We start from the raw sequence: 12393 nt of genomic DNA, 5'->3' as shown, positions 1-12393 counted from the left end.
TAAGACAGTGCATGGTGTATTTTATGTATTTCAAAGTTAAAGTGCTGAAATCCCAGTAATAGAAGCAGATTTTGAGATTAAAGTGAATACATAAGTGTCAAAAATTAGAGTCAGTGCACCAAGGTTCAAAGAGTTGTCTCATATCCTCAAAGGGCAGGACATTGAATCACCTATTGGTGACCTCCACTACTGGACATGCCATGAGACAAAATGAGAGAGAATTTGTTATTCTAATCCCAAAATGGATGACTGTACACTTCAGACATAAGAACATTTGTGTGGATTTTTCTGGGTGAATGACGTTTTAAGATTCTGGATTGTTTTGAGGGAAAAGTCAGCATCAGCTGATGATATCTGTGATATAGAGTAGGCAGCCTCTTTCTCACTGTCCTGGATCTCAGTAGTATACTGAGATTTATTTATATTTACTTAAATAAATATTTGAGTTATGTAATATTATGCATGGTTCTAAAATGTGCATCAGTTGCAGAGCACTGGAGCAATATGAGCAGTAATATGTTGGCACAGAAGATTTCTTGAGAAGTAACTGGGAAGCTTTGATTTGGCCTGATCTTGGTTTGGAATACAATGGTGAAACTGGATTTCAGATGTTGTGAAGCAATTCTGAATATTTAACTGGCTTAATGGTTAAATGTAAAGTGACTCTACCATGAAAATTCTGTGATTAAAATTAATATACATTATTTCTAAATTTCTGAGAGCTTACTGAGATTACTTTTCAAGTAACTGATACTAGATAGTGTAACTAAGACAATGTTATTGTAAAGTATTATTATGTGCCATAATGATGAGAAGCATGTGCTTGATGACAGACTTTTTTAGTGCATTATAATTAAAGAAAATAAATACAAAAAAAAAAGCAGAAGTAGAAAAGTGTAACAATTCATTGTTGTGTCAGCCCCCTCTGCAGAGGCAAACACTACATATCCCAATCATTGACTGCTTGTCCCCAGATGGTCTGTGTTTGCTTTTCAAAGAGAATATGGGTGTTGAAAACAAGTAACTGTCCTCAGAACAGTAAAAGCAAGTAAATTAGCTTGGGCTCATCTGTGTGACAGCAAATTTGTATCATTGAGGCTTGTTCTGATTAGTGTTGGCCTCACTTCAAGGATCAGCAAGAGGCGTTTGTTTTTGCTGCAGAAGGGCTGCGTGTTGAATTGCTCCACGCTGTCACCCTGGTGTTCGTGTCAATGTCTGCCTCTCGCTTCAGAGCACGAGGTCAGCAGGGGCTTGTGACTGACACTCAGGACTTAATCTGCCATCCCAGCTGTGAGCATCTCTCTGAGAGGGAAGGGTAGCAGAGATGTCTGTACTAGGGAGCAGAAGGTTCCTGGAAGCACCCCTGGGCACTATGGCCAGTGGGGCCAGGCCGTGCCTCCTGGCTGGGTTGGGGTCTCCTTCCCCAAAGCAGTGCCGGGCTGCCGGAGCCCTCCTGGCAATGGTGTGTGCAGGACTGCCTCTCCTGAGCTGCAGCTGGAGCCTGGGGAAGGTGCCTGTTGGCCCAGGCCAAGAACTTGCTGATGAGTGCCCTACCAGCTTAGCAGTACAGACAATCACGTGCCAGATTCAGGGATCTTTCCTGGCACCCTTTAATTTACTGCTATGGGTGTAGCCAATATGTGACTGAGACTGAACAAGAGCGAGATGCAAAATCTGTTCAAGAGGAAGCTTAAAATGCTGACAGATTGGAGTAATTTTTTTCTTGCATCTGGAATTCATACTTCCTTCTGCTGTAAATAAATCTCTAAGGCAAGTTAGATGTGATTTCTTCTGTAGTAATATTGCTTTTGGTCTTAACATTTTTTAGATTGCCAGAGCTACAAAATATATGCTTTCCAAAACATGTTTTTCTATCTGCAGTGCTTGTCAGCTGTACTTGACTTATTTTCATATAGCATTTGGTGTTTCTACCAGAGTTTTAGACCTTGAAAAGAGTACAATTGTCTGTGGCATTGTGGCTAATTGGCAACTTAAAATACTGCTGGATGGGTGCAAGAAAACTCTCGGATATTAACTCTTCAGTGTTCATCCGTTTCTTCAAGTAGCCAAGTGTTTCTTTGAGCCAACTCAGATGACACCTTTTTGCATGCCAGTGCAACCAAGCCCTTCTGTAATTTAATATTCTATTTTTAGTGAATGTAATGGATGGAGATACAGGCTGAAGACTATCTATCTATCTGTCATGTTCAGATATATTTAGAGCACTGATCTTTGTAATGCTGATCAGCACCAAATGTATTACATAAGATTAGCATCAAAATATATACAATGGAAAGTCAGCTCTGCTGCAGTTGTTCTTAAATTATTTTTAGTATTGCCCACAAAACCTGTATAGCTCAGTGCATTGCCCTGCCACTGTGCTCGGTCTCTATAGGAAACATTTTTAAAGATTTATCTTTTCTCAGACTTTTCAGTCTCAGGTCTCCTTCCTGAGACTTCAAGTAAGATAGTCAGTGATGCACATTATGAAGGTTTTAATAAATACCCACTTTTCACTTTTCAGGACTGAAACTGAGACAAATTGTCTTTCCTTGTCCTTCAATCCAGTTTATATGTGAACTTGTGATTAGCAGATGCAAGATTCCAAATTGTTTTACTTACATTCCTAGCTAGTGTTGTGTTCTTTATTAGTGATTGGGTGGCTTTGTCTTTTGCAGTTACCCATAATGATATCTTCAATTTTCAAATTTTAGTGGATACTTGGAACTCATATCTTCTCATTAAAGATATCTGGTTCACTAGCTAACCATTTAGAACGGATTGGAGTAGATTGCTTGTGAGAGTTTTCGAGTTTATAGGCAGACAGTAAGACAACAGACCATATTCATTTCATACCACTTTAGAAAAAGTATTTTTGTGTTTCAAGTTTTCTGAAAAAAGCTGATCCTTTCTTTTGCGTATTTTTAAAAACTAGTTTGTAATTACTGAGGTTTAAAATAGATCTCAACTTTCTGCATATCCATCCCATCATCATAACTACTTGTAGCAGATGAATCTTGATTCTTTTTTTCTCATAAATTCTTTCTTAGTGGGTTTATGGTGCATCTGATATATTATAGTCAGTAGAAAAAAGTTTGCTGTTTGTTTTTGGTGATGTAGTTTTGAACATGTAATGCTGTCATGCCTTGGCTTACAGATCTTCCAGGATCTCTCTTCCTGAGAATGCAATTAAATGTGGTCTGATCTTGGTTTATATTACTACTGTTAAAAACAATCTCTACTTTATTAATGCTTGTCCTTGGTGGCTTGTAAACATTGTTGCAATAAAGAGAATGAGGAAAGAACAGGCTAGAATGCCAGGTGGAATAAAAACCCAACAATTAATTCAGTTTAAAACAGAGAGCTGAGAAAGAGACAGTCTTTACAAAGAATTTTTGTAATGTCATTTGTAGAAGAGAAAGTGTCTGTCATGCTTGATCAGGGCGATGAAGATTTAACTAAGCTGTTTTCAGGGGATTATTTAGATGATAAGCAATATGAATGGCATATTTTTGTCCAGAATCTAAAAGGCTAAGTGTATTATAACTGATCCAGGGACTATATTGGAACATCTTGGCTTAATCAGTGAAATTATGAAAAGTAGAAGTGCGAAGGAGGATGGGATTTAAAAGTTAAAATATTGCAATGAGAAAACACTTGGATGAGAAGGATTGATTCTTAGTTTTCTCTGAGTAATCATGGAGACAGGATTATTTTTTCTGAACCTTTCAGTCTATCCTGTGTTGTTGACTAGGAAAAGGCAGAGAGGGGCTGAACTAAACAAGTTCCCCATTGACTTTGATCCCGTCTGTCTAGTGGCAAGACAAATATCCATAACATGTTGCAAGAAAGAAAAAGTTGATACAAGATGGCTGTAATTCTGGTTTCTTTTAGGGAAATTAAGAAAATAAAGATCTCATTTACGGAGGAAAGCCTTCACTGAGTTAGCACTAGTCATATATATTTCAAGGGGAAGTGTACCTTGCACTACCCAAAAAAAATTTTTGGCCCTGTTAATTTATACAAATTCCTCAAATGAAATATTGCTGGAGTAGCAAGAAAATGGATGTGAGCTGCATCTCTGTTAAGATGTTTACTGATGTTTATTGACAGAACTGTGTGGTTTGGGGTAGCTGTGTTGATTTTTTCCCCACCCATCCTCTTATGTGACATAGTCAAATTCATCTAGCTGAATAATTCAATCAAGTAGGGGAGAGCAGGGTGGAGAGGGAGAGAGAAAAGACTTCCTGGAACCATATTCTTCCAGTGAAGGGATAAAAATGCACTGGAATTCTGGCATCAGATTTAAACCCCAGCAAATTTATGAGGCCTGTGATGGTTTTGAATTGAAAAGCATGATGAATCCTTATTGTAATTACATAAAGTGAATTTCTGATTGCCTATTTTATTATGTGATCTTTATAAGAATTAATCCATGTCTCTTATTAGATGGTGTTACATTGAATTGTAAGCTTTCATTTGCGGGTGAATCACTATTCAGGACATATTCCAACACTGAGATTTGTCTGACAGTTCCAGGGAAATGTATCTCGTCCTCCTGTCTAAATGTCGAATATTGTGAACTTCGGAGGGAAGTATGAAATCTAATAAGCTCACAAATAGTCAGGAACAGTAGTGAAATGACACCTCAGGAAAGGTTTATGTAAATAACGGGTCAGTAACAATGGTGTAAGTAATGTGAAAGATTATGTTTTCCCCATTTCTTTTTTGAGATACATGAATTAATTGTATTATGCGAGTACCTTGAAGACATGGTATTACTGTCAATGAAAAACTTGTATCCATGCTATTTAAATGAGAAAACCCAAAAATATAAATTCAGTGTTTGGCACATTAAAAGAATTCATTAATAGGTATTTAAATAGAATATGTGGGAGGCTATTATATAATAAAATAATTTCAGAATAATTGCTATTTCACTGTACAGTAATAAAAGCTAAAGATGGCAGTAGGTCTAATTTAAAAATAATCAAAAGTCAGGTAAGGTTTTGTAATTTATTTTTTTGATGGAAAGATGAGAAGAGCTTTGTTAAAACAGTCATTAGGAAGTACTTACTTTGGTCAGAGAATACTTGGAAATACCTATCTGATAAATCACTTTAAAAAACATTGAAACTTTTAAAACTGGAATTAAAAATCTGGAGGAGAGAGTTACATTAAATAACTTCATGAAGGATTTTCTTTTTTCTCATGTTGTCTTTTGCTGGTTAGATCGTGACTCACATAACAAATGTGTGATTTTTAATTTATTTTTTTTTAAGATATACTGGCTAAACTCCAGAAAAAAATCATCCAAACATAAAAGTCTGATTTTGAGAGTACTGTGTACTTCATTTTATCTTGCTAGGAAATTGGTTAAAAGACTTCTTTAGGTCTAGTATGTTATTTTGCTAGCATGTAGAAAAAGAATGTGATTGCACAATCCTTACAGTATTTTGTTATAGCAAGTTCTAAGTCATTTCTTAGCAAATTCAATTCTGTGATTCAGAAAAGGACTTGGTTAAATGTTGATAGATATATGTTAAAGGATTTGGAATTTTTCAATTTTGGAACAGCTGTAATGAGAGTTGGACCACATTAAGTTCTATTATAAACTTGTGTGGGGTGGTAATATTCTATTCTCAGTTCATGCTGGACTTGATACTACAAAAGGCACATGGCAATTAAATAAGTTGATTGTATTTTTTATGTATAGGTGAATATCAGCCTGTCATGTTGAACCTCTCGTGCCTTGGGGATGGATGTGTCTGTTCTTCACCTCTGGAGGGGCATTCTAAGTAGCTGGTTGAAACCAGGAGCTAATGGGATTACATATAAGATATGATTAATCATTCAGTCATTAATTTGGCAAGCATGAAAAATGCAATAAACTGTTACAGTCAGAGCTATCAGGATCAACACACATTGTCCTTGAAATCCTCCTCAGACTTGGGCTGGCTGGATAATAGAAGAGGCATAATTTTCTGTAGTTGAGAAATTATTCCAAGTGTTTCAGGTTTAGGATTCTCTGAGATTCCTTAAAGGAACTGGTTTTCTAAGTGCTTTCTGCTATCACAGTTGTTTTAAAGCAGCTCATTATTTAAGCACCATGAACCATTACTCACTTTTGGTTACTTGTACAGTGCTTTTCTTCTCAGATGATTCAAAGACTTGGAGATAAATCCTGTCTTTTCTGTTACAGAAAGACCATTTGCTGTTTTTCTTCCATTTCTTTGGCTTTTGAAAATATTAAGGAAGAAAAACCAAAACAAAGCAAAAATACCCCTGAGGAAATGGTTCAATGATTGCTGCTTCTTCTAACATGAATAGTATGAGCATGATGTTAGGTCTTTTTCCCTGGTCAAGGATATAACAGTCCCTTCAAATTTTTCTTTCCAAAATAATGATTATGTTTTCTTTAAGATTTTTAATTACTTCACCATAGACCTCCTTTTCTATATTTCTAGAATATTATATTTTCATTTTTTTGAGGAAGCTAAAAAAATATATTCTGGAAGCTACAAGAATATCCTGAAGGTACAATATGCATGTTATTATGTACATTTTAAATTATTGCCTGAACTCACAGTTTATTCCTTTCTTCATGTTTTGAAATATTTCTTCTTTGCAAAATTAGAAGCTGCTCCAAGAATATAAATTCTTACTTAGGATTTATTCTTAAATTTTAGTTGTTTTTTGGGGTTTTTTTCAATTTAAAGCAGAACATTCATATTAATTTATCCTCATCAGTCAAGGACCTTATTGCCACTGACACATTCATTCAAATCCTACACTTCGAACCTCTAAATGATGTCTGTTCTTTTTGCAAGTTATTCTGTAAGTCGCTAATCCATTAAGTGGACTAACTGAGTTCAGATTCTTCTGTATTTTTCTGCTAAATGTTGCTTTTTTTAAAAAAGTAGCAAACTGATTCTACTAAACTTTTATGGTTTTTAGGGGAAAAGAGATTGTAAAAGGTTCCTTCTGCAGTATGGAAAACGTTAAACCTAATAGTAAATCATGCCAATTATTTGTAGTTTATGGGAAAAATCTCAGGGCCAAGCCCTATCGACTCAGAAACTCTCTAAATGGATTCTGTGCTTTATAATAAGTTGTTATGATCAGGCAGGAGGCCAAGTACCAGATGGATTGATTGCCTTCTGCCAGAGGTATGGCAACATCAGCTGCATCTATTAGGAATGCATTTGTTGCTGAAAATGTCAGCTTGACAACTGGAGTTCAGTTTGTGCTATCACAACACTCTTTAGTCTTGTGATCCTGGAGTTAGATTGAATGATTTGTTGAGAAGCCCTACTTTAGTCTTATTTTAGGATCTTCTCCATACTCCTAAATTATGATGATGTTTCCTGCTCTAAAGAAAATGGGTTTGCTGAGGCTGTTTCAGAAAAATCAAATAAATGGAGCTTTCCAAAACTGTCAATAAGGATGCACAGGAGATCTTAGTTGCTAAGTATGAAACTGAAGTTTTTTACAAGATATATAGTCTATGAAGGGAATAGTAACAAACCAGCTCACAAATCAGTGTCTCTTCTGAGCTGCCACCTGTTGAAAGAGGGGAGTGTTAGTCACTTTGAAGCACTAAAAAAATTACAGAAAAAGATGTATCAATAGTCTGAGCTTTCCTACAAGAAAAATACAAACTCAGTTAGCATTTTATTTATAACCCAAGGGAGAACTGATGATTTGGTTCATGGCCTAATCTAAATTCTACTTTCATTGCTTCTTGGTGAAAACAAAAATTTAATCCCAAAGCAATTTTATTATTGCACATGTCTCAACATGTGAGATCAAATCCATGCTGTCAAATTTCATGTCTGTTCTTAGGCATCAAACACAGAAAAATGTCAAATCCAGAACACTTAATCTCATTATTTCAAGACATGTTTCCAAAGTAGGTCTGTGCAAAGGGGTGCAAATATATTTATAGGGTGAGAATGCATCTGACATGACTACTAGGGATCTGTGCTACTGCTTTAAATTCCTTTTATAGGTAGTGAAGGGAAATAGGTGCATACAGGGTGCATGTACTCTCTTCCCAAAACGGGGGTTTTAAAATAACCTAGGTGAATTACTCAGTGGAATTTCTTACTTCTCTGCATTGTGGTTTCCTGCATGTGGTCAGGTGAATCATTCCTGAAATTTTCTGCCAGCTTACTGACCCAAGGTGAAGCATCTGCACTCTCTGGAGGTGAAGCAGTGTAACCCTGTAAGTGTACTGAGGGATACAAACTAAAAGAAACTCTTTTTCAGGAGAACTTCTGAATTCAGTGAGAGCACAGTGCCAGTCATGGCTTACAGTTTCTTGACCATATCAGGCTGAAGTAAGTCAGGTAGCCTTAAGTCAGCTTGTTCCTCTTTGTGATACATTTTTTGTGCATTGGCGTCTACAAGTGTCCTTTTTGGTTCAGTAGGCTACCTGATATCAATCTACTGCTTAGGTCTCAAATTCAGTTGAATTAGATTTAAAAACCCCCAAAATTCTTCTATGCAGCTTCCTCCAGCTAGTCAGCTGCTGGATTGAACCTGCATATTTCAACCTCCTACTTCAGAGAAAACACTCATATATATGTCAGAAAGGCACTATCTCCCTGTGTTTCTTTATCATTTCAGTTTAACAGCTGCCCTTTCTGTTTTTAAATGCTGCGTGGGACAGAAGCTCACATTCACATATTTTAGGGCACCACGAGACACATCCTTTGTCCCAGTGCCTGGATACATGATACAACAGTCCTGGCTAGTATTTCCTGGTAGGACACCTCTCTGCCTCACTCTTCCTCACGAGCATCCCATGTTGGCAGTGTGCTCATGGCCCCTGTTGGCAAAGGCAGCTCACACTGACGAGTCTCCCCTTATAGAACTGATGTTTGCTGGGGAATGGGTGCCTGTGCTACTGCCCATGGAATTACTGTGAATAGTAGACAGGCTTGAGGAACAAGCAGAAGCAATTTAACCACCTGAAATGTAGACAGTAAGATATCGATTGCTGTACTTAAAGCAGATACAGAAATGTGGAACAATTACGGTCCTTGTTGTTGCTGCTCATTCAGGTCTGGCTTCAACATAGTTTCTTCTCTTTTGTTTTCAGCTAGCAGGCTTAAACCAGACTAACTCCCTGGTGACTGACAGCTCCCTGGAGATGGGATCTGGCCTTCAGCTGCACATGGTCTTCTACTTGTTTCCCAAAATAGATTCTGATTTGGGATGAAGTCACCCCTTCTGTGCCCCTCGTATAATCTACCCTTCCTGGTCTTCTGCATTTCAGGATCTAACTGGCTGACTAAAAAAGCATCTGATTTTTTCTCCAGTGCCCTCATCAAAAAGAAGGCCTGTGGACTGTGTCTTTCAGACAGCTTGAGCAGACGTGCACGGGCTTCACACTTACTTGACTTAACCTATTTACACAATGCAATCCCCAATGGCCAGATAACAGAGCAAGAGTAACATTACCTCTGGGTTTAAATGCATAACCTGTGTCTAGCGCAGAACTTTACAAGTACTTTCTGTGTAAAAGAGAGCAATAAATGTGAATTGTTGATGAAAGCCGGTATGTTGGAAAAGAAACCAAGGAGTGGTTTTTGTCTATAGCAAAAGGATCATAAGCCTGGTTTCTGGAACCAGGGAGACACAATAATCACATATCTCCTAACTGGATGCATGATTGCATAATGGATATAAGGGGTGTCAAGAATGCAGTGTGAGGCATTAGAATACTGGAATAATTATAAACTGTCTGAAATCCAGACTATTGCCAGTGACACAGTGGATGTACATGAACCAAACTGGACAGAGTGCAGAACTTTCTTGTCTTGAGGCAAAGTCAGAGATATCATTGTGGTGACAGCAAGGGAGACTTCTGGAAATGGTAGGACACACCTGCCCATATAGGTGCCAGGTGTTCCCATGGCACACCTTCAGGAGAAATGGTCTTAGAGAGCCCTGGGCTGCCCTGTTTCAACTGCTAGTTACAAGAGTCAAGTTTTTCAGGCCTCTTTGCTTTAGACCAGTGGTTTTAGGATGTAGAAGGGATCAGCACATCTAACTGTGGATTTGTTAAAGGAAATTTGTTGCATTCAGCAGCTGCAGGATCATGTCCAGAGAAACTACAGTTACCAGGAACCATCATGGGACACCAATGAGATGGGCTTCTGCTCAAGAAACCATTCAGCATAGGAGCAAACTCAGATCCAGAGTCAGAGAGCCCTGAACAGAGACAGGATGATGGGTTTTGAGGGACAGAACCAGGGTGGAGTTCAAGGTCAGGGACCACTAGGAACACAACAAGGGAGAAATCCCAGGAGCTCAAACCCTATCAGACCTCCCTGGGCTGCCACCCCATGAGGGTCTGGGGTGGGGCAACTCTTCCAGGGCTCACAGGGCACATCCCCCAAGGCAGAGGTTTTAGAATTCACACTAGCCAGGCTTTACAGCCACGCCTCTCTCTTTAACAATGCTTATCTGAAATAAATCTTTGCCTCCCTGGGCAGGGAGTACCTCACAGAAATTTAATATGGTAAACAATTTTACAAAGACTAGTTGTTTTTAAGGTATTTTCAGATTTTGTCTGTGAAGCTATCGTGCACTATTTCTGACTGCAAGAATTTCTTGTTATTGCAGAAGGGTTGTTTGTACTCGTTAATGGTTTTACTTACCAGTTAAGCTTTTTCATCAGCAGGAGAGATAGAGTCCAATGTCTAAGAAATTGTGAAACCTTTGCAACTGTGAGGAGCTGAGAATTAAGTAACTGGGATGAAAAATTGTACTGGTTTAATAACATCTTTTATGTTTAATAGTTGTAAATGTGCAAAAAGATAAATTAGTCTGTACAGTACTTTAAAAAGCATGGAGAAGAAGGGTATTTGTGTCTGGGAGGGTGGTCAGCAAGGTGGACAGAGTCTGTCTTTGCACAGCTGTTTTGTTACTAATATCTGAAGCTGTAAATGTGAGAAACAGAATTCTGAAAACCAGTCAGGTCTGTCAATTAGAAGTATCTAGAAGGAAACAGCAATGTTGTGGCTCACATGACTGTTCTCATCAGGGAGGGAGGAAAATGCTGACACAAGAATATATTTGTCAACCAGTTTAAAGATACATTCTGATATCAAATAATTGAAGGTACATTGAAAACTATAATGGCCTCAGAAACCTATTTATTCTGAAATAATCCCTAAATTTGAAGAAAGAGAAATGAACTGATATTGTCACCATAGTGCTGTGAATAAATAAGAGCTCCTGGGTGCTTGTAAAAACCTGTCTAAAACTTCATTAGCAATTCTGGAAAAGCTAGATAACTGTGCTTGTGTGCTGGCTGTGTTTATGCTGTGTGGAAGCTATGGGAAGTATGGGAATAGTCTTTCAGTAGTAAAGATTCACTGTTTCTCATAAGTTAAAGTTTTTCACATTATGTTTGTTTCTTTTGCTTTTAATTATTACTGTAGGCTCAGTTTTAGTTTAGAACCTTTCTGTAGCACCTATAACTGCATTCAGACACACTCCATGAAAGCCTCTTTACCATTGCTCAGTGAGTTGAATATATTTTTACTGAGAGACTTTTGGAGCTAGGCATCTTCAGGGATTTCCTGGAAGATAATTCTGTATCCTGAAACATAGATAACTAGTTGGGTAATTAAATCTCAGTAAAGCCTTCTATTAATAGGTATTCTTGCTTTAATGTTTAGAATTCTTCTAGAATTCGCATTGCCATTTGTCAATTCTTTGTATTTCTGCAGCTTTGAGTACACAAGAAAGTTCTTGTTTGTTTACCAGTTGCAATTTATTATATTTTAAATTGCAAATATATGCTGTGGTATCCTTACAAGACTGTTCCATGGTTAGTGGCTATTTATGTATCATCCTGGAACTTTGCTTTCTGCTGTAATAATAAAAAATGGATGCTTTGTGCAGTTTAACTATGAAGAAATATTTATTTGATTTTTGCTGAAAAATTCATAGATAAAACTTTAATAACAGGTCTAGCAGTCTTGGTCATTGTAGTTCTGTTTTTCTATTGGCTTATAAGCCTCTAATATCTACAAAGCTCTAAGCCATCTATTGTAAAACCAGATCTTTTAAGGAGAGGCTTGAATGGTTGTCAGAAGGACAGACTGAGGGCATACAGAAAAATACACACCGCTCATAAATAAAAGTTGCTGGCAGTTTATTTGGCTTCCTCAAGTAGGTGATTTCACCTGATTCTTAGATTACAAAATTCAAATTTTGCTGGGACTGGGTATCTCCAGGAGATCTGGGTCTCAGTGCTGTGACTTGGCAGCTGAGACAAGGTTCCTGTCGCTGTTGTTCAGTCTGTTTAATCTGAAGATGGAAATTCTATGAATCAAGAGTTAAATGGAAGAACATTGAGTAGTGAGGGCCTGT

General features: G+C 37.6%; 1 protein-coding gene across 5 annotated transcripts in view; it reads left to right on the top strand.

The window, feature by feature from the left end:
* Window positions 1-12393, top strand: part of COG5 (component of oligomeric golgi complex 5) — a 189687-nt gene that overhangs the window by 154127 nt on the left and 23167 nt on the right. The window lies entirely within an intron of this gene.

The sequence above is a fragment of the Cyanistes caeruleus genome, chromosome 4, assembly GCF_971803275.1.
Source record: "Cyanistes caeruleus chromosome 4, bCyaCae1.hap1.1, whole genome shotgun sequence".
Classification (NCBI taxonomy): domain Eukaryota; kingdom Metazoa; phylum Chordata; class Aves; order Passeriformes; family Paridae; genus Cyanistes; species Cyanistes caeruleus.
Note: the sequence above shows the minus strand (reverse complement) of the source record. Positions and strands in the feature narration are given on the sequence as shown.